The sequence below is a fragment of the Protopterus annectens genome, chromosome 7.part0, assembly GCF_019279795.1.
Source record: "Protopterus annectens isolate FY-2018-M chromosome 7.part0, PAN1.0, whole genome shotgun sequence".
NCBI lineage: Eukaryota > Metazoa > Chordata > Ceratodontiformes > Protopteridae > Protopterus > Protopterus annectens.
The window spans coordinates 221399554-221419974 of NC_056739.1; the positions used below are offsets into that span (position 1 = coordinate 221399554).

At 41.5% G+C, this 20421-nt stretch overlaps 1 protein-coding gene across 1 annotated transcript in view; it reads left to right on the forward strand.

Annotated features, from left to right (window-relative positions):
- The window catches only part of BCAS2 (BCAS2 pre-mRNA processing factor), a 713255-nt gene that overhangs the window by 87439 nt on the left and 605395 nt on the right, over positions 1-20421 (forward strand). The gene's annotated exons all lie outside the window — the stretch shown is intronic.

Below are 20421 nucleotides of genomic sequence, written 5' to 3' on the forward strand. Positions count from 1 at the left end.
TGGAAAAAAGTGTACATTCATACTAATACAATCACGTTATTGTATTGAAATGGATCCGTATATACAAGCACTTTTAGTGGAACAGCTGGACTCATGGATATGCATGAGTAATCCTATAAATACCTGCTTTAAGGTGGGAGTTAGACATGTTTTAAGTTGCATTAAGGTTGTGTACCATTTAGTGGGTAGAGTAAGTAGAAAGCTATAGGTATAACAGTGTTGGTTGGGGACAGTAGTGTCTGGAACTGTTAAAATTAAAAGTACAGAGAGACAGCAGTACTTAAGAGAATCACCCTATATACATTTTATTTACAAGAGGGCCCTTAATGTTTTTTTACTAAGGCCCAACTGTTTTGGGGAGTGAGAAAATGTGGGAAAGTGATAGTGAGAGTACGGTTTGTATTGGTGTTAGTCTAGTGAGGAGCAGGAGCATAGCCAGCATTCCTGGTCTTCAGTCTTTTGAAAGTGGGTAGGTTATTGTTGAGCCTTGGTGTTTTGAGTTCCATAATTTGGGCATATGAATGGAATAAACTGCTTCCCCAGCTGAGTTATAGGCTTGCAGGATACCTTTTAGGCTGGGATACTTGTTGGGTTTATGTACAAGGTTGGGGCTAAAGCTTGTTGGAAGTAGCTGAGGTGATGAGTTCTAGCCAGTCGATTATTTTTAAGGGCCATGTAGAGAATGGCCCTACAGAGGAAGTTGCAGGCAGACCTGCTATCGTGTTGCAGTTTGGAGATTAAGTATGGACATTTTACAAGTATACGGGAAGCATAAAGCTGTGTTGGTAGTAGGCAGATGCAGTAGGTTTTCTAGTAGGGTCAGCGAGGTACATTTTTATGCAGTATGGTAAATTGTTAGATCTATCTTTCCACAACCACACGATAAAAGCAGTAGCACTGAAATGCCTCCATAATTCATAATTTTGTTTTAATTAGCTTTATAGGAGAGCATTTAATTATTAGTTTTTTTAGATAGTTGTGTGTGTTGTATATTCAGCATATTCCTTTTGCTGCATACTGTCTGCCTTCATTTCCCCTCCTTTTTGTCAGCATTTATCCTATAAGTGCATCTTCAACACTTAAACAGTGTACCAGTAACGACCACCATTCCTGTATAAAATGCTTCTATAAAGAGGTAGGTGAGTGAGACTACTGGCATAGCATGTTGGACCGAGTAAGAATTCCTAACAATGTCAATTACATCAACAGAAAGTAGTGATTGCAGATTAAATGATAACTGTACCCACACTCTGAAAAAAAAGATTGCAAATGTCATTGACTTGGTGTAAGTGACTATTATTTTTAAATGTGTTGTATCCCAAAATGCCCTAGTGAGGGACCCTGCATGATCATTAAGATTATAACTAACCTTTTCGTGGTCATGCATGGTGTGGGCAGGGTCAGAGTGACTGCCAGTGGGTCAGACAGTAGCTGCTGCCATCAGAGGTGTAGCTAGCTATTTTTGCACTTGTTGCTATCCTGTGATCTGGCGCTCCCCTTTAACTTTAAGTTAAGGAGAAAAAAAAGCTCTTCTCCTTTTAAACTGTAACAAATGCAGTGTTTCAGTTTTGATTGCAGTTGCAGTGCTGGTATTTATTCACTGAAGATCGATAATGATCTGCCAGCTGCATCCTGTAATACTTTGCACCCATGTTGGCTGCCCTCTTTTTCCCTACCCTAACTATGCATCTGGCTGTCATTGCCAAGGCAGTTCTTCCATTAACTTTCTTTGTCAGAACTTGTCACTAGAAGAATAAAATCTTAACATGCACCTCTAGCTGTAAATGTTTGGAAATTTGTCTTTTTCAATGACTGTTATCTTTTCATATGGGGGGCTGCCACCCCCTGGAATACTTTTTCTTTCTTTTTAATTTTTTAAATAATGTATATGCTGGGTTTTGTATGTTGAGATGCCCATTGTTGTTATAAAGTAGCCTGTAAAGTTGTTTCAAAAGTTCACATATTAAGATGCAGTTTAATGTAAGCATCCCTGTACCTTTCAGTTGTCTGTGAAGGTTTGCAGAATTGTTTCATTCAGAAAAGCTGTTTTGTGTGTTTCATTGCTTTGTAAAGTAATGTAGGCATGCTCCTTAATGAAGTTCTTAGGATGCTTACCTACTTTCTCAAGTTTCTGCAGCTTCCTTTGACTCTCGAGTGTCAATTTCTAACACATTTTAAAACTGGGCCTACTGTTCTGAGTTTGCCTAGGTCACACTAAGTTGTGAAAAGTTTGCTATGTGTGACTGACTAAGATGAGAAGTTTACCATGTGGCTAATGGTGTATACTTGGGCTGAGCTGGGTTATGTTACGCTTTAGTAATTTTTTATTAACTGTCACTAGCTAGAGTTAGTGTCCTAGATTGTAAACACCTCTGTCTGTACTCTCTTGACTTTCTTCAGCCAAAGACTGTATGTATGTATAATACAGTAGAGGCTGTAATAAGTACAAGAAAATGAACATGCATTTTTAAAATAGTATGTATAAAGCCTACAAAATCAATGCAGATAGAAAACAGAGTAATTAAAATGTAGTCTTGCATGGTTGAATGAACATACAGTGAGTTTTCAAGGCATATGGAATTTTGTTAGCTTAAACATTTAACTTGCACAGACCAATGCACTGGGTAACAAACACACAGTCCCCAAATTAAAGTGTTAAAATAACACAGTAGTGGCATTGGTTATTGCAAACCGATAGGTGTCTGCTGCTCTTATGAAAGAGAAAAATGAGTACTTTTGCCCAGTGAAATCAAAAATATGTTTTTCATGCTAGCAAACCTTGATTTTTTTTTTTTTTTTTAAAAAACTGGAACCACTTGCCAGATACAAAAACCCTAAACCTAAAATTCTAATCCTGAGTATCAGTCTTCAAATATCGTAACTCAAAGCTGTAGTTCTGTTACTTGAGTAGAACAACTCCTTGCATGGTTGGAGTAACCATGGTCCACACCGATTGCCATGAAGGCAAATACTGCTAAAACTGGTCATAAATATTCTGTTGCAACAAACGTTTCCACAAAACAGTGCCCCTCCGTATCTGTACAAAAAAAAAAAGGCTTCCATTTTGCTTAGAGATTGTCATCAGTAAACCATATTCTTTCTTCAGGAATGTTTAGTAGCCCAGGGTTAAAACCCTCATTAGTAAGGGACTGTGCTGTCTGAGTTTTTGTAGTTGACCACAGAATATTGCAAGTTCTGTGGGTCTAAAAAGATTTCTTTAATTTTACTGGTTTCCAGGCAAAGACTATACTCTACAAACCCAGTCACAGAATACATTTTCTTAACCAAAGAATGATTACCTGTGACACGGATTGTTTAAAAGGTGATGTGCCTTGGGTATTCATTTGTATCCTCGGAAGAAATGTATTGTGGAGTCCCTCCAATGTGACAAGAGTTTCTCCCGCAGGAGTACAGTGTACAACTATTCTGATTCTCCTTGACTGTGTTAGCAAAGGGGTGAGAATTTTCCTTGTTCTTTTACCAAAATGATGTGATATTACTGTAGAATGCCACCATCTGTTAAGTGTCCATGTGGTGCATCATTGAAGACATCCAGTTTTCAGAATTATTCATTCCACAGGGTTTGACATTTTTCAAAATGACTTCAGATGAATGGATCTTCCAAACAGTCATGTTTGAATAGTCTGTATAGAGGCATATTCTTTGCTGGATACCAGACAGCATCAATGAAGGCATCTAGGTTGTTGTGTATAGCAACTCTGAGAATTTGTCCTATTTTCAACCCAAGTAAATCCATCTCATCTTGAGTAAGGGGGAGAGGGAAGTGTTTTTTTTTTTTTTAGTTTTCTTGTTGTACCAACACTGTTATATTAATAGTAGCCATGTCCAATCCTACATATAAAAAGAGGTATTACTGTGCATGGCCAACTTGAAGGGTAACATTCAGATAGGAAATAATGAAGTGGAAACATTTTGCGAGCCATCCCATGTAAAGTCATACACACAGCAGACAAGCAGCCCAGTGATTTGTGTTCTCCTCTAGCCACAGGAGAGTCAGCCTCTGAGATTTTCTCCCTGACTTACTGATGGATTTCAAATTGTTATACGAGTTCCGCTGTGGTGACCCCTTACCTGGAAAAGCCGAAAGACAAACAATACTAGTCAGACCATAAACATAATTAATTTTAGCTTCTTGAGTTAGCTGCCATCAGTTCCTCTGCTCACTTATTCATCTGGTATGCCAGACCTTCTTTAACTTCCAGCCTGTATCTGACCCTTCACAACTGCTTCCCTGATCACACCAGGGAAATCGTCCACATTTTGTGCATGTGGCTCCACCCCACCCCAGGATGGGCACTCGCCTATTTCATTGCCTGAGCTGTTAAATGAAATCTGTGTCACATGAGCTGTACTCTGGGCTTTAGCTCTCTATGTCATGACATTGACTGTAAACACACCTCTTCAGTTTCCACAATCCCCTCCCACGTTACTTCAGGAGGCCCAATTTGGCCACTGTGAAGAGAAATGCAGCAGACTGTCTTAAAAAAATGCCTCAAGGGAGGATTTAACCTTTACACCTCCCCCAATATGGAAAATCTGCCCTTGCACCCACGATCACTATATCCAAAGTCTCATCAGATTGGAGAAAAGAGAAAATATAGTTGCCCTGTTTTCTCTGAGCTGGTGTGATTTCTGAAGTTGTAAATTGTGTGGGATGAAAGGGAAGGCATATGGCTCAACTGTCCAGGTTTTCTCAATGTCCAGATTTTGCCTCATATTTTTGGTTTGTTTCTCATAAAATTGTGTGGTTTTTTTTTTTTTTTTTTTTTTTTGGCAAATCATTGGATTGAAGTCACAAAATAATGGCACACATTTGAAGTTTCAGACTTCATATCCTTCAGAAAAATCCATGCTAATGCAAAACGTGTTCTATCAACTTTCTAAGTTTGTAAGAGCAATATTTAAAGTGTCCCTATTTTGGGGCTTTTGTCCCCCCATTATTTGTGCCTTTATCCAGATTTCTTGCTGTAAGAGGTTGAGAGGTATGAGGGAGGGGGCTTGTACAGCAGTAAAGCATTCTATGGTGATACACGGGTTGGTGGTATAATGGTTTGTGGTATATTGGCTGCAGTACTGTATGGGTCAGTAAGTGAAAGTACACCCAAACATTTTATAGAGTTAATAAGGTATTGAAGCCTGAAGCTGTGTAAGTAAAATCAATATCACTAATGAAATAGAGGATCCATTGTGTTTTTTTTCCCATCCATTTCAAACTGTGGTTATGGATCTGACAATGGCACCCTCAGAATCTTCAGTCCTTGGGCTATGCTTCCTCTGTCCATAACTCCCTGCTCTTTCCTTATCTTGTTTGCTGCCATCACTAACAGGCCTTGGTCCAAGAGCTTTGTTCACGACCCTATCCTTTTATGCTTCATTTTTTGCTTTCTGTGCTTTTTTTTCCCTTCTCCATTAGTATTATTGATTAGGTCTGTTTTTTGTTAGACTATTAGGTGGGGATAAGTGGTTAGAGGTGTTAGGTGTTGTTCATTTATATAATTATTAGATGGTGTGCGTTTCTGGTGTAATAGCTATAGTAAAATATTTGGAATAAGTGTAAAGATGTCCTTCATGGATGCATCTGCAGTCATAACAAATGGGGTTGTCCTGTCGTCAGGCAGCCCTCAAAGTCTGGGTCCGCTGATGTCGCACTTCACCCGGCGTCATCTCTGCTGGTCTTCGGTATAAAGGCATCAGGCCATTTTCTCAGTCTTTCTTGCCGCGAAGCGAAGCAGAAGCTGTTTGCAAGTGCCGGTCGGTCAGACCCAGAGATTCCTACCGAATACTACAGACTTCTAAAAGCTTGGGGACCTTTTCTTGCCTCAGCCGATGTCAGAAAAAGTAAACAATTGTTTAACTTGTGGGAAACAAATACCTCATAAAGATTTCCACTCTTACTGCCTACCTTGTTTAGGCCCAGACCACGACGTAGCTGCCTGTTCAGCCTGTGCTTCCTTCAACCGTCGGAGTTTGCTGAACAGTTTTTCCCGATTTTGCGTACATTATGCTGTCGGATCATCCGACTACCCAAATAATTAAAAACGCAAAGAAAAAGACCGACACTCGCGTCCGCTGGTTTCGGCGAAACCACGGATAAGCAAACGCGGTCGTGTCGGTTTCGGCGACCGAAAAGAAACGGTCAATCCTCAGCCGAAACCATGACTACTACCGAGGCTCCTGCTACTTCAGTTGAATTGGCCTCTGAATTTTTGCCTACTACTGTGGCTTCTAGTGATTTATCTGACACCATCCCTTTGGATGTTTCTACCCCAGCACGTGGTGCTGCTAGGCCTCCTGCAGCCATGTCTATCAAGGCCTTTGCCAGGGCCAAGGCAGCCAAAACTGTTAAAACAGTTCCTGCTAAGGCCCCCTCACACAGACACCCTTCTAGCTCTCAAATGCTTACTCTGGCAGAGGATTTGATTTCCTTAATTAGGGGATCCCAATCACACCCAGACAGGGCCTCTCAGCCTCCAGAAAAGAGACCTAGAACAGAGCCACCCCAGCAGGAGGGCTCTGATGATTCTTCGGAGGACTCAGACACTACAGAACAGCCAGAGGCTCCTTTGTCCACTTATGAAGACTCCGATGTTGATGATTCCATTCCATCTGTCTCTCCACCAGAGGAATTCTCCTTTGGGGAAACCTTACATGCCATGAGAGAGCAATTCCAATGGCAAGGACAAGATTTCTCAGACTCAAGAAAAAGGCTTAGAACCTTTCTGCACCTACCACAACACAGGCCCTTAGCTATACCTCCAGTTTTGCCTGTTGTGGATGATGCATTTAATGATGTTTGCACTGCACCTGATTCCTTACCCCCAGCCCCTGCCAAACCAGACAGATTTTACAGGGTACCTAACACTCATCACCACCTTTACAAGGCCCCACTTGCAGACCCTGAGACTATTTCCCAGGGGCCTAAGGCAGTAGCTTCTACCTCTACAAAAAAAACCCTCCCTTCTGAAAGGGAAGCCAGGTCATTAGACAGATGGGGCAAAAAAGTTTACACCTCTGCCACTCTCTCAGCTAGAGCTTTAAACTGTCAGTTTCACATGATCCAATACCAAGAGTTTATGCTTGATCAGTTGTCTAAGAAACTTTCCTCTGAAGAATCCTTAGATAAATATGTTTTAGAAATGGTGAATAACATACAGCAGGTTAGTAACCATTCCTTGAAATGTGGCTATGATGCACTGGAGGCTTCATTTAGATCAGCCATGACTGGCACAGTGATAAGAAGGCATGCATGGTTGAAAGAGCACGTCCTGCCGGATCATGTAAAAGCAAAGCTGTTAGATGCTCCTATGGATAAGGACAATCTATTTGGTACCTCTGCTCAACAGGTAATGAAGAAAATGGAAGAGAAGGCAAAATCTGTACAAACAGTTAAGGATTTCTTACAGGTTCAGCCCCCTCGTTTTAGCAGAAACTGGAAATTTGGTCCTTTCCAGACTCCTCAAAGACCCAAAGAGGCAGGTATAGACGCCAGAGGCAGAAACCAATCCAGAGGAAGTGCCTACAGAGGGGCGATAGTGGCAAGGTAATAACCAGCGCAGCACTGACACAACCCACACCCACTGCACAGGACAATCACAGTGACTTGGCTCTGACACATACCAGAGAGCAAATAGCAGCACACCACTTTAAGGAAAGAGTTAGCCCTTATTTTCTGAAATAAATTGGCACTATATCAAGACAAGTGGATTTAAAAACCATAGACCAAGGCTACAGGTTCCACTTCCACACCTTACCAGTAAACAGAGGAATGCCAAACTTACCTCCAACTCAAAAAGCAGAAGCTCTAAACCAGGTAACTCAGCTAACCAACATGGGAGCTGTGGAGAGTACCAGTAAATCAACAGGGCAAAGGATTTTACTCCAGACTCTTTCTAGTCCCAAGAAAAGAAAAAACTTGGAGACCCATTCTCGATCTGTCCGTCTTAAACACACACATCATCGTTCCAAAATTCAAAATGCTGACCTTACAGCAACTTCTTCCCATGCTGGGCAAGGAGTGTTGGCTGGTGACTCTAGATCTCAAGGAGGCATACCTGCATGTCCCCATTCGACCAATTTGCAGAAGATACCTCAGATTCCTTGCAGGATCAGAGCATTATCAATTCTCAGCATTGCCCTTTGGCTTATCTACTGCCCAGAGTATTCACAAAATGCCTGGCATCAGTAATTGCTCATTGCAGGCTACAGGGAATCCAAATCTAGCCATACCTGGACGATTGCCTGCTACAAGCGGACAACAAAGACAAGCTGACAACAGATTTACAAAGGGTCATTTACTTGTTACAAGCCCTGGGATACACAGTCAATTTAAAAAAGTCAAGGCTGATCCCATCCCAGACAAGAACATTCTTGGGTGCAGAATTGGATACAGTAAAACAAATGGCATTCCTGACTGCAGAAAAACAAGAACAACTTCCTCATTACTTCTTGGCATTAACAAAGCAGAACAAACTAACAGCAAGAAAAATACTGCAGGCCTTGGGATTCATGGCATCATGCATAATCCTGATTCCTCATGCCAGACTGCATATGAGAAAGCTACAGTGGTACCTAAAAAACTTATGGTCTCAACACAGACACAGCCTAGAAACAAATACCACTAATCCCATGCCTGAAACAAGAATTCCTATGGTGGGCCCAAGCATGCCAGGCAAACCTAGGCTTGCCCTTCCACAAAGGTCAGCGAACCAGACCATCCCTCAGACCTAGGTTGGGGGCACACATGTTGGACAAATGCATACAAGGATTGTGGACTCCAGACCAGCTGCACCTGCACATAAACCAAAAGGAAATGCTGGCAGTACAACTAGCAATCCAGAAATTCAAGCCTTTCCTCAAAGAAGGCCATTTATTGATAAAGACAGACAACACCACAGTCATGTGGTACATCAACCCCCTATGCAGAATGACTCTGGACCTTTGGAACATGGCTCTGAACTACAACATCCAGTTACAGGCAACCTTTGTGCCAGGAAAAGAAAATACACTAGCAGATATGTTAAGCAGAACCACCTCGGATGCTCACGGATGGATGCTGCACCCGGACATCTTCAAGGCCATCATGAGAAAATGGGGAATGCCACAACCCACTCAACCACCAGCTCAGGAAATTCTGCACAAGGATGTGTCACCCCCTTGCATGGAAGGTGGACTCCCTTTCCTTCAGTTGGAAAGGCCTGACAGCTTATGCCTTCCCACCTCTTCCTTTGATGCACAAGGTACTGCTGAAAATCAAAGAGGAACAACCAAGGATAATTCTGATAGCTCCAAATTGGCCAAGACAACACTGGTATCCCTTGCTGAGGAGCATGTCTCAAGGGAAAATGTGGCCAATACCCCTGATGCCTTTGATGTTAACTCAGAACAAATACAACATCCTGCATCCAAACCTAAAAACCTTACAACTGACTGCCTGGAACATCACTTAAGAGCAAACCCAGACTTATCCCAAAGGGTTAAAGACATTATACTTGAAGCCCGCAGACCTTCAACAAGAAGGAACTATGCAGGAAAATGGAAAAGGTTTGCCACTTGGAGTGCTGAAAGAGGAAAAGATGTCAAACATAGACATTGCTAACATCCTGGAGTACTTGGCAGAGCTTCTACACACAGGTCTGTCCTATTCCTCCATCAAGATACATGCATCAGCTATTTCTGCAGAATACAGCTTTGATCCACCTGTCTACTCACACCCTCTACTCAGGCAATTCCTCAGAGGAATCAAGAATGTAAAACCTCCTAGGAAACCACCACTGCCAGCATGGGACTTAAATTTTGCACTAGAAAAATTGACACTCCCACCATTCGAACCAGCAGGAACAGCGGATCTTCAACACCTATCATGGAAAACTGCTTTCCTTCTGGCAATTACTTCAGCAAGAAGGGTTTCAGAACTCCAGGCCTTAATGGCAGTACAACCCTTCCTGATCTTCCATCAAGATAGAGTCTCCATGAGAACTAATCCTACATTTATGCCAAAGGTGGTATCCAGAGTGTCCTTAAACCAGGCAATCCACCTACCTACCTTCTTTCCCAACCCACAGAACGGGGGAAAGGCTACTGCATACTTTGGATGTACATAGACAGTTACGCTACTACCTGGACAGAACCAAAGGTAACAGAAAAACTGACCAGCTGTTAGTGGCCTATGCACCAGGAAGGGAAGGAAAAGCAATTTCCAAACAAACAATCTCCAAATGGATAGGAAATTGCATAAGATTCTATGGAAAACCAATGCCACAGAACATAAGACCTCATTCAACAAGAGCTACAGCCACTATACATTTGCCAAGCATTACAATTTCTCTATATTCTAGATCCCGAGCAGGGTTTGCCACTGCTGTACGGCAAGGGACCCTAACTACACCCTAATTTTTTCTTTTTCCTCCTCCACCCCTAGTTTAGCTATGGTATTCTACCCATTTGTTATGACTGCAGATGCATCCATGAAGGACATAGTACAGTTTTGTACCTACCATAAATGTAGATGTCGAACTGGATAGCATCTGCAGTCTTTACATGTATTTGTTTGTATATATGTACATACATGCTTATTTTTTGTATTTGCCTTCTACCTTGTCTGCATACATTGGCATTTATCCAAATTTTAGCCTTCCAAGAGGGCAACTGGCATCTGGGGCAAGAAACACTGAGGTGATGCCTTTATACCGAAGACCAGCAGAGGTGAAGTGCGACATCAGCGAAGCGGACCCACACTTTTGGATCGGCCGACGAAGGGGGGCTGCCTGGCCGAGGACAATCCCATTTGTTATGACTGCAGATGCTATCCAGTTCGGACATCTACATTTATGGTAGGTACAAAACTGTACTTTATCGCTGTTCGAAATTTGTTTGCTTTGCTATTTTGTTGAAACATGGATAAAGCTTTAGGGTTTAAGTGCATCACCTGCAGCCACAGGTTTCACCCACGGGACACCCATGATAAGTGTATGTGCTCTTATGTTTGGCCATACGTAGACAGCCAGGCATGCTTCACTTTTGTTGCCAGAGCCTTGGCTGACATGAAGGCGAAACTGGTAATGAAAGGCCTTCTCCAACCCTTAGCCACTTCCTTGTCTCACTTCCTTAGCAAGAAGCATGAAGCAGGGTGAAAAAGAAGTCTAAGGACAAGGATCCATCTAGAGTTCAAACCAAGGACTGGGAAGAGAGTGAGCAGTCTTCGTCTTCCACTGAGGGCCAGCTGAATCTTGAAGTTCATCTACCTTTGGCTCCTCTGGTTTCTTCTCCCTCAGGACCTTTGCTACCACCTCAACCCCCATCCCTTGTAATTACGGCCCTGGGGTTTCATTCTTCCAACTCCCACACGCTTAGCATACCCAGCTCTTTCCTCTCCAGTGACCCTTTTCCTGTTTTGGATAGGCTTCATTTCCCCTTTTGCTTTATCACTCCACACAGTTTTCTCTGGGGATGACCTTCCTCCACCTGGATCCAAACTTTGCATTTCTGAATCTGAACCTCAGATCCAACATCCAAATGGTTGTCTAAGCCACCCTCTTTGGCTTCTTTTAAGTTTGCTAGTTTGGTTGGGGTCTGATTTGGAGCAGTTTGATGAGCTCTTTTCTTCAGTTGCAGATGGACCAAGGGAGTTTCCTTGCTTTCTTGGTCCTAAGTCTGGGGTTCTTTTTGTTCCAAGTCTTGTTCCTTCTCTCATTTCCTCGGTCCAGGGATGTTGGGTACCTATTCTCCACAGTGGCAGGTACTGATGGCTTGACTGCTTCCAGCACAGACTTGTTCCTTAGCATTCTTGGCTCTGGCCTTGTCTGATCCAAGTGCTCCTTGGAGTAGAGGTGTCTGGAAAATGCCCCTGCGTCGGGTTTGACCTTCTAGGTCTTGGGAGTCATCCCTTCCTCTGCACACTCTGGCTTTCAGTAGCTCAGAGCCAATCTCAGTGTCTGAACCAGGCAAGTTGATACTAGTGTCTTGCTGGAGTCTTTGGATCTGAGGAGTGGTGGGTCTGGTTGACCGATTTTGATTTCTGCTTTCGACATCATATAGTGGATCCTTTCCTGCTTGGAGACGGACAGGACATTCGGCAGCTGCTTCAAATCCATCCTGATCCCTTACCCATTATCTGCCTTTGGTTATGTATCAGCTGATTCCAGGACAGCCTGATTGGTTTAGAGGCTTCCCTGCATTTGGTGCCCCCCTACCTCTTGTCTCTTCCTACCCCCCCAAGGGAGGTTCATGAAAAGAGTAAATGCAAGAGAAAGCACTTTGATTCTCCCAAGGAATCCCTCACTGAGGATACTGACGTGTATGAAAGGAAGGGATCCACTATGATGACACCTGTTTTGGAGATTTGCTCAAGCTATTGCAGCAGTGTGAGGGGGTGAAACACAAAAGCCCATTCCCTAGAGGAGGAGTTTTTTTCTTGAGGCTTTCGACACAAGCCCGTCAGTGTCCTAGGTGGTCACTCTCTGGATGCCCTTGTGCACCTGGTTTCGTAGAGGGCTTGAAGATAACCCAACATGGTTGAACTAATCCCCAGGAAACCAGACAAAATTTTGGTGCCCCCAAAGTCAGACCTCACTGGAGCAATGATCTGGCTGTGGATGCCGTTGTGGTTGCCATTAAAAATTTTCTGAGGTGAGTGCCTTGGTCTATCCACCCACCAGTCTCTTGACTGACAGCCTTTATATGCGAATTCAGCACTCAACAGAATGAACCTCTTTGTATTCACTCAATTTATTTATACACCCACAAGCAATGGCAAAAATAACTCCCAATGATCTATCCTAGACTGGATTCTGGTCATCAACCCATCTAATTTTGCCTCCTCAAGTACCCTCACTGATACATTAAGTGATCACCTGTCAGCTTATATACTCATAGGAGTATTACACAACAGACAGTGGATCATAAGCTCAAAACTACCCATAATCTCTCCAGTTTCTCCAAGGAGTCTTTCATTGAAGCTCTGAAAGCAGTTAACTGAGCCATCCTAAAAAGACTCCCCTTCAGTGATGCAGTTGAATACTTCATGATTTCTAAATATGATTAACACCTTAGCCCCACAGTGTACAAAAAGAATTAAAAACAGCCATGCCCTATAGCTCATCAACCAATGCAAAATACTTATGAAAGACTGAGACAAAGCATGGATTAACTGGCAGAAGAATAAAAAAAAGATAAAAAATTGGCAACAATTCAGACACCTGTGAAACCAATTCAAGAAACAAGTAAATAGAGATAAAAAGTCTTTTTATACTCATTTACAAGATAGCAGTAAAAACAACCCTAAAAATTATGGTCCTCCATATTCCCTCTCATCAACCCAGTACAAAAGAGGATCCCAGCTCATACCCAGACATTCCCCCTCTTCAAACAGCTATCTATTTCAATACATAGTCCATAGAATGCATAGCCAACTTAACCTCAAACTCGCCTAACTGACCCCCTTCCACTCAGCTAACTTCATCTAACTTAGACCCTAGTACATTTCTTTCACAAAACTTGCCCAACTGTAACCTCTCCAATACTGATACATACACCTCCACCCACTTTACCTTTCAACCAGTTTTTGTAACTCTCATAAAATAGTTTTTACATAAACTAAAACCTTATTTCCTCCTCAGCCGACAGCCTTCCGCTGGAATACCAAAATCTAGCTGCAGATACAATAACATACTAAATTTAGCATTATTATTAATAGATAAATAATAAAATCCTGTATCCGTAACTTGTGGAAAATGGTACATATTATCCCCTTGTATACGGGAAGTAATGCCGCTGAAGTTACACATTTCTGTTCCATAGCCATCTTGTCTCCCCTGTCTGAAATCCTTAAGTTGTACACATCAGCAATTTTTCCACTATCGCTAACGAAATAAGTTAATCACCAATATGTAACATGAATTTTGGCCAGACCACAGCATCATCACTGCATTACTGTCATTTACAGACACTGTCAATAAATCTTGCAGCTCCTAATAGATCTAGAAGTACTGCAGATACAAGTGTATCAAAAGTCTTTGACATGGTCTCTCACAGTAAAATCCTCAATCAACTTTCCACCCTGGGTCTATCATCTCTTCAATTGTTCTCATGCTACCTTGCCAACTGGCAACAAGCTTTTAAAATGGGAAGGATCCATCTCTGCATACCTTCCACTTCCACTGGAGTCACACAAGGGGAGCCATCCATGGTCATCCACTGTTACATTTTTTTATCAATAACCTACATTTATTTTCTTTTGAAGGCACCTCGATTCAGTATGCTATTGAATCCACCATCATCTGCTCTTCAAACACTTTAACTTGCCTCCAAAAAATCACTCGACAAACTGTCATCTCCATTGAAACCTGGCTTACAGGAACACAGTTCCTACTGAATACCCCCCCAAAAACATAATTCCTCCTCGTTACCCCAAGACTCACACGCCTAACAAAGCATCTTTCAAAATCTTTTTGGCAAATGGCACTGAAATTGAATTAGCCTGCCATACCAAACTTTTAGTAGTCATAATAGATGATGATCTTAAATTTGACCACCACATCTCCAGCAATATCGAGAAAACCCATCAAAACTAGGCATGCTATGTATAAACCATCATTGTCTGAGCACACCCACAAAAATTGCTCTAGCCAAAACCTACCTTCTGCCTTTCCTACTGTATGGAGCACAATTTCTAACTTAATTTAGAATCATCCATTAAAAAAAAAAAAAAATCGAAAGCTGCTGCAACAAAATTGCCAAGTTTGTTAAAAATTTCCTTTACCCATCACTGTAAAACTTTGCATACCCTTAGCTGACTGCAACCCCCCTCCACCTCTCTTACATTCAACTTATAACAAAACATAAAATCATACACAAACCATTAGCCTGCCCAGCTCTTACCCCTTTAATCAACATATGTATTCCCTAAAGTCTCTTGGATCAGAAGACATACTTCTCTCCATAAATAAACTGAATAAATCCCCTGGAGAATGCATATACTCGTACTTGGTATCATACCTCTCAACCTTGAAACATCAAAAATCTGGACAAGGCACATGAAAAATAGGTACAAATCTGTACACTGTTTAACATAAAATTTGCATACATAATTATGTGACCCCACCCACTCCAGTGGAATTGTGGAATGTCAACGTTCATGCAAACTGAAGAACAGACAACCAAAATATGGCACCAGAGTCCCTCTGCAGCCATTCCAATGTCCCATTACCTGGCCATTTTACTCCATTTACCATAAACACTAATGTGTGCATACTGCTTCTACAATGACTTTGGATTTTATTTTTACACTTTACAGCACAATGAACAAACACCAGTAGACATCTGTTAAACAAAGCAATACTGTCTCACAATGAAAATAGACTTGGCATTAAAACTTCTCTGCCCTTGAAACTCACATTCATTAAAATAGCATTGAAACCTACACCACATCCAAAGAAAATGCATCTGGCCAGTGGTGGATAAAGACTACCTTTGGATTGTTTACAAATCACTGGCCCCTTGCACACAAAACAAGAAACATACATGTGTTCTTTGATACACCTTCCTGACTTTAGTAAATTATATTCCATGTATAATACAGCATACTTGTTAGACAGAGCACATTTTAAATTTATTGTTTGAATATTTTTTTCAGTAGGCAATGAAACAAAATGCATGAAACAGTAATGACAAAACTGCCCAATTTGGAACATTTCCATCATAAAAGTCTACTTCTACACACACACACACACACACACACACACACACACACACATAACAGTATAAAGACACACGTGCTTCCACATGTTTACTAACAAAGGTTATTTGGTCACATAGCAGTATAAAGCACACACCTCAGGTGCTGGCTTTTAGTACTACATTAGTCTCTGCTTGTTTGGTGGGAATTAGGCAAGCATAGCACACTCACCCTTCTTGAAGGATAGACGATCTTTCTTTAGTCATGCAAGACTATTCTGCTCTCATATTAAAACTCTGTTTGTGTTATAGTCAGGGCTTTATCCCTTTATGCCACTGACCTGGGGAAGACTTTCTCTTTTCAGCTACATGTGGAGGTAAATCCTGATAAACACAAATAATGTTTTATAATTTCCTGCAGAGTCATATTTTATGCATAAAAGGAAACGTTGACAATGACACTTCATGTAATGCTACATTTGAAAATAGTCATCTTAATGAGCAGAATCCGTTTAGAATATTGCGGATATCCATGGAATGTTACAGATATCCATGTAATGTCCCAGTGGGGTAATTCTGTCAAGATAGACTAAATAGAAACTTGTTGTATCTCATGTCCCAGTGCTCTCTAATACAATTGAAATGCAGATTAGTGTCCTGATCTGGACTTCAATTCAATGGAGTTTTGTGCAAATGTTTAAGACCATGTTCCAAATAATTTACTTTAAAATAAACTGTATGCATGTTGTATTTTACATCGGGTAAACACTCAGGGGAAAAAGCATACATTTTTGATTTATGGACTGAAACTGACATTGCATTTCTGGTATAATTGTTTTAGAATTATTAATATTTAGTTGCTTGTTTTGTTATATAAGCTGCCTGTTACCCACTAAGGTGCTATAAAATATTCAGCCTCAACATGCATACATATTGAAATAAACATGAAATTACTTAAAGTGATTGTTGCAGAGCAAGTGTTATTACTAGAAAAATGAAGTGCCTCATCCAAAAAGTTTAACAGAAAACTAAGAGACCAGAAAATGTGTCTATGTTAACTGGATAAGAACGGTTTCCTTCTTGGTATTCATGGTTGCAGAGTTAACCGTAGCAGGCATAATAGAGTACAACATAAAAGTGTTCTCTTTGATAAAGAATGAGTCCACAATCTTCTCCTACAACTTAGTCTTGTTTTGTTATAAAAGTTGTCCATATCAGTTTGCTAATTGAAAACTGTCCTTTCTTGAAGAACATATGTAAAGTAGAAAATAGCACATTTCACATCTGAAAAGCATCTAATTGACAGTGCTGCATGTGCAGCCAAAGATAGAACTCGAAAACACAGGGGAAATAAAAAGCTAAAATTATTTTTGAGAGAAACACTTAGTCATAACAGCTGTAAGAGAATGCCAGATTCACAGGTATGCTGAGTTCTCACATACCTCATATAACAAAACGAGGACTATTATGGAGCCCCAGGGAGAAAATGCTCCCAAAGTTACAGTACAATCATAAACTGTCTGCCCTACATATGAATGAGTGGAAAGATGCTGAATTAAGTAAGTTAAACATTGATTTGGACCTTTTAGACTGCTGGGCTCTATATCGGAAATCAAATCATTGCCGGTACAGGTTTAGTTTTATAATAAGTGATTTAAAATTTTGGGGATTTTTTTTTTTTTGTGGTTGCATGACTATGAAGTTATGTAAATAAGGAAGTGTGGGGCCGTGAAGTCTCTCACAAGGGAATTATAAGGAGGCTTGTACCCCTGCCGAAAATGCTTTTAGTTCTTTGCTTTTTTATGGTTGATGCTACGAACGGTTTATTTCAACCAAGTGAACCCTCAACCTGCTTTCTCAGAATGAATCATAGGGTAAGCAAGATGGATGCATGTCGTCATAACAGAGTAAAGACATGCTAGAAAGGAGACATGCTATCATTTACCTGCAAGTTCTGTGCAAACCTAAAACTGCTAGGCTGTCGTTAGGAAAGCACATCTTTCAGTAGTACTAAGGAAATAGCTGCCAGCTTACTACTTGGACAGCAAAACTAAACAATCTTGCAATGGTTCTGCAAATACAGTATGTCAGGATGCAGAGTACACTTTACTAGAAAACGGCAGTACAACATACTAATAATACTCGCTGAATACAAAATTGTTTAAAATAATGTGCAATGTACCAGCTTCTGTTCAGTTACTTGCTGCCATGAATCCTCCTGTTTCGCTCTGCGAACTGCTGATTAATCCCGGCTCGCCTGCCATTAATCCTCCCCGACCATTTCAGCTTCTGTTCAGTTGCTGCCATTAATCTGCTTCCCTGTTTCACTCGTTTCACTCGGTGAACTGCTGATTAATCTCGGCTTGCCGTTTCAGCGCAATTCCCGCCGTTTTACAACATAAACCAGCCAGCCGGAAATGATGATATGAGCTCCTTGAGCTCAATTCTGACTGGCTGGTAGCCTGACAGAGCTGACGTCATTGCGCACGTGATGACGTCAGCTCAGACAGTGCGAAAATTTAAAAAAAAACAAAGAAAAATCGGAAATGAAGGGGTGCCACTCGGGGAATCGTGGCACCCCTTCATTTGGACCCCAAAACTCGGTAAAAACCGAGTAATTTGGAACAGTTGGGAGGTCTGCTTGGTATCAAAAAATTGGAGCTCCTTACCTATAACAACCAGAACTATTTCAAACCTACCCACTTTTAAATGCTCCCTAAAAGAGTACTTATTTGACTTGCATGCATTTTTCCAGTTTCTGAACACGTGTCCTCTCCACATTTGATGGTGGCTGGAATCTTCTCTGGTTTTAGCAGGTTGATCTTTTGCTCCTGGCTAGCTGCAGGTCACAGTGACCATGGATACTTCTCTTCCAGGGGAGGGGTGAGTCATTTTGAGGGGAAGACCAGCCAAAGCACCTAGTCTTTGTATGAGACCACTCTTATCATCAACATATTGTAGATAAGGGTGATCCTTCTGGTGTTGATGCAAATTCAGAACCTTCTGCCTGAGGGTGTGATTGCCATCTAGACCAGCAATACATTGGTGATGTAATATTTGAACAAGCATAGAGGAGCTCAGTCCTAGCCCCTGTGTTGAGGGTTTGACAGTGGGCAGTGGCCTGTCGTGGTTTACGATTGCAAAGCACATTCACAGGGAATCCAGCATCCTAGAGAACAGTCACAGCAGGCACATTCTTCTGTCTCACGAGTGGTCTCTGAATCCAGAGATAGCAGTACAGATTTTCAGATCTGGGGTACCACTTGCTGCAGTCTGTTTGCTTCCCTCTCTACCATGAAATGCAGCAGTGTTTGCTCCCATCTCTACTATGAAATGCAGCAGTGTCTACACCCTGATCTTGCCCAAGGGACACTCTTCTGCATGTTTGGCCCCCATGTCTCCTGTATGCCTACCACCAGACTCCTCAGATAATCAGGTTTCTTTCGAAACCAGCTTGTTGCAGAGTGACTGCCAGCCTCATTGCTCTGTTCTGACCCTGAATGGTTTGGCTCCCCCTTCCTTTGGCCTCCCTTTCCTTGGGTTTTAGACCCTGTCCTGGGTTTAATTTCTCATCCTTCAGGTCTACATCACCCAAAACTTCAATCCCTCAAGCTAACCACATAGCTCCCCCAATTCTGATTGATGGCCCAGGATCCCAAGCTTTCCAAGAGAGTCACATCCTTCCTGTCAAAATTCTTCAGCTTGAACAGCATGTGCCAGTAAGTGGAAAAGGTTTTCCAAGGGCTTTTTCTACACTTTAGATGCTGATGTCCAGGAATTCTTGGCTGGTCTTTCACTCTGGTTTTAGTTGTTTTACCGATTTTAAGGCGTAATTGACTGCCATTTCCAACTTTCATACTGCTATGGAGAATACTCCTGTGGCATCCTTTAAGCTATCCAAGGCCCTTTTTGAAGGGTAACTTTTTTATTACATCCACCAGTTTGTGACCCGGTTCTGCCTTGGGACCTCCAATCTGCTTTTGTGCATTCTCACCAGACCTTCTTTTAAACCAGCAGCTGCAGTGTCCTCAAAGATTTTTGTCATGGAAAGCTCTTTCTGGTAGCTGTTGCATCAGGTCAGCAAGAAGGGTGTCTGAACTTGAAACACTTCTGTTCCCCCTTTTCTGGTTTTCCATAAAGGTAGTGTTTCCTTGAGAGCCAACCCTTTCTTTTTACCCAAGGTTGCTTCTGGGTCTAATGTGAATCAGCCCATTTATTTAATATTTTATTTCCAAATTTCAGTAACAAGGGAGAATATTTGATCATTGTTTGTGTGTTGAACACTTGAGATTCTATTTCTGAAATTTTTGGTTTTGTACCAAGTCTAACTAGCTTTTTGTTTCTTTCTCCTGCTTTTATAAGCCTGTTTTAAAAGTGATCCTGTCCAGATGGCTTTCTGATTGTATCTCTCTTGCATACTTCATGAAAGCGATTTATTTGTCTGTTAAGCCTAGGACTCATTCCAGTAGAGTAGTTGCTATTTAGCTACCCTTTTCACTTAGGCTTCTTTGATGATACTTATGCAACAGGTACTTGTGTGTCTATTATATTAACATGCCAAAATATGCAAACGTGCCTCAAGACATCTAGGTATGTTTACAAATGAGAGGCAAGCTAAGCTTGTACCTTTAGCTATAAAACTCCTATTTGTTGTAGTCTTTCACATGGTGGTTGAGTTAAATACCCTGTATCACAGACTGAAGGAGCCATCATCTTGCAGGATAGAAGGTA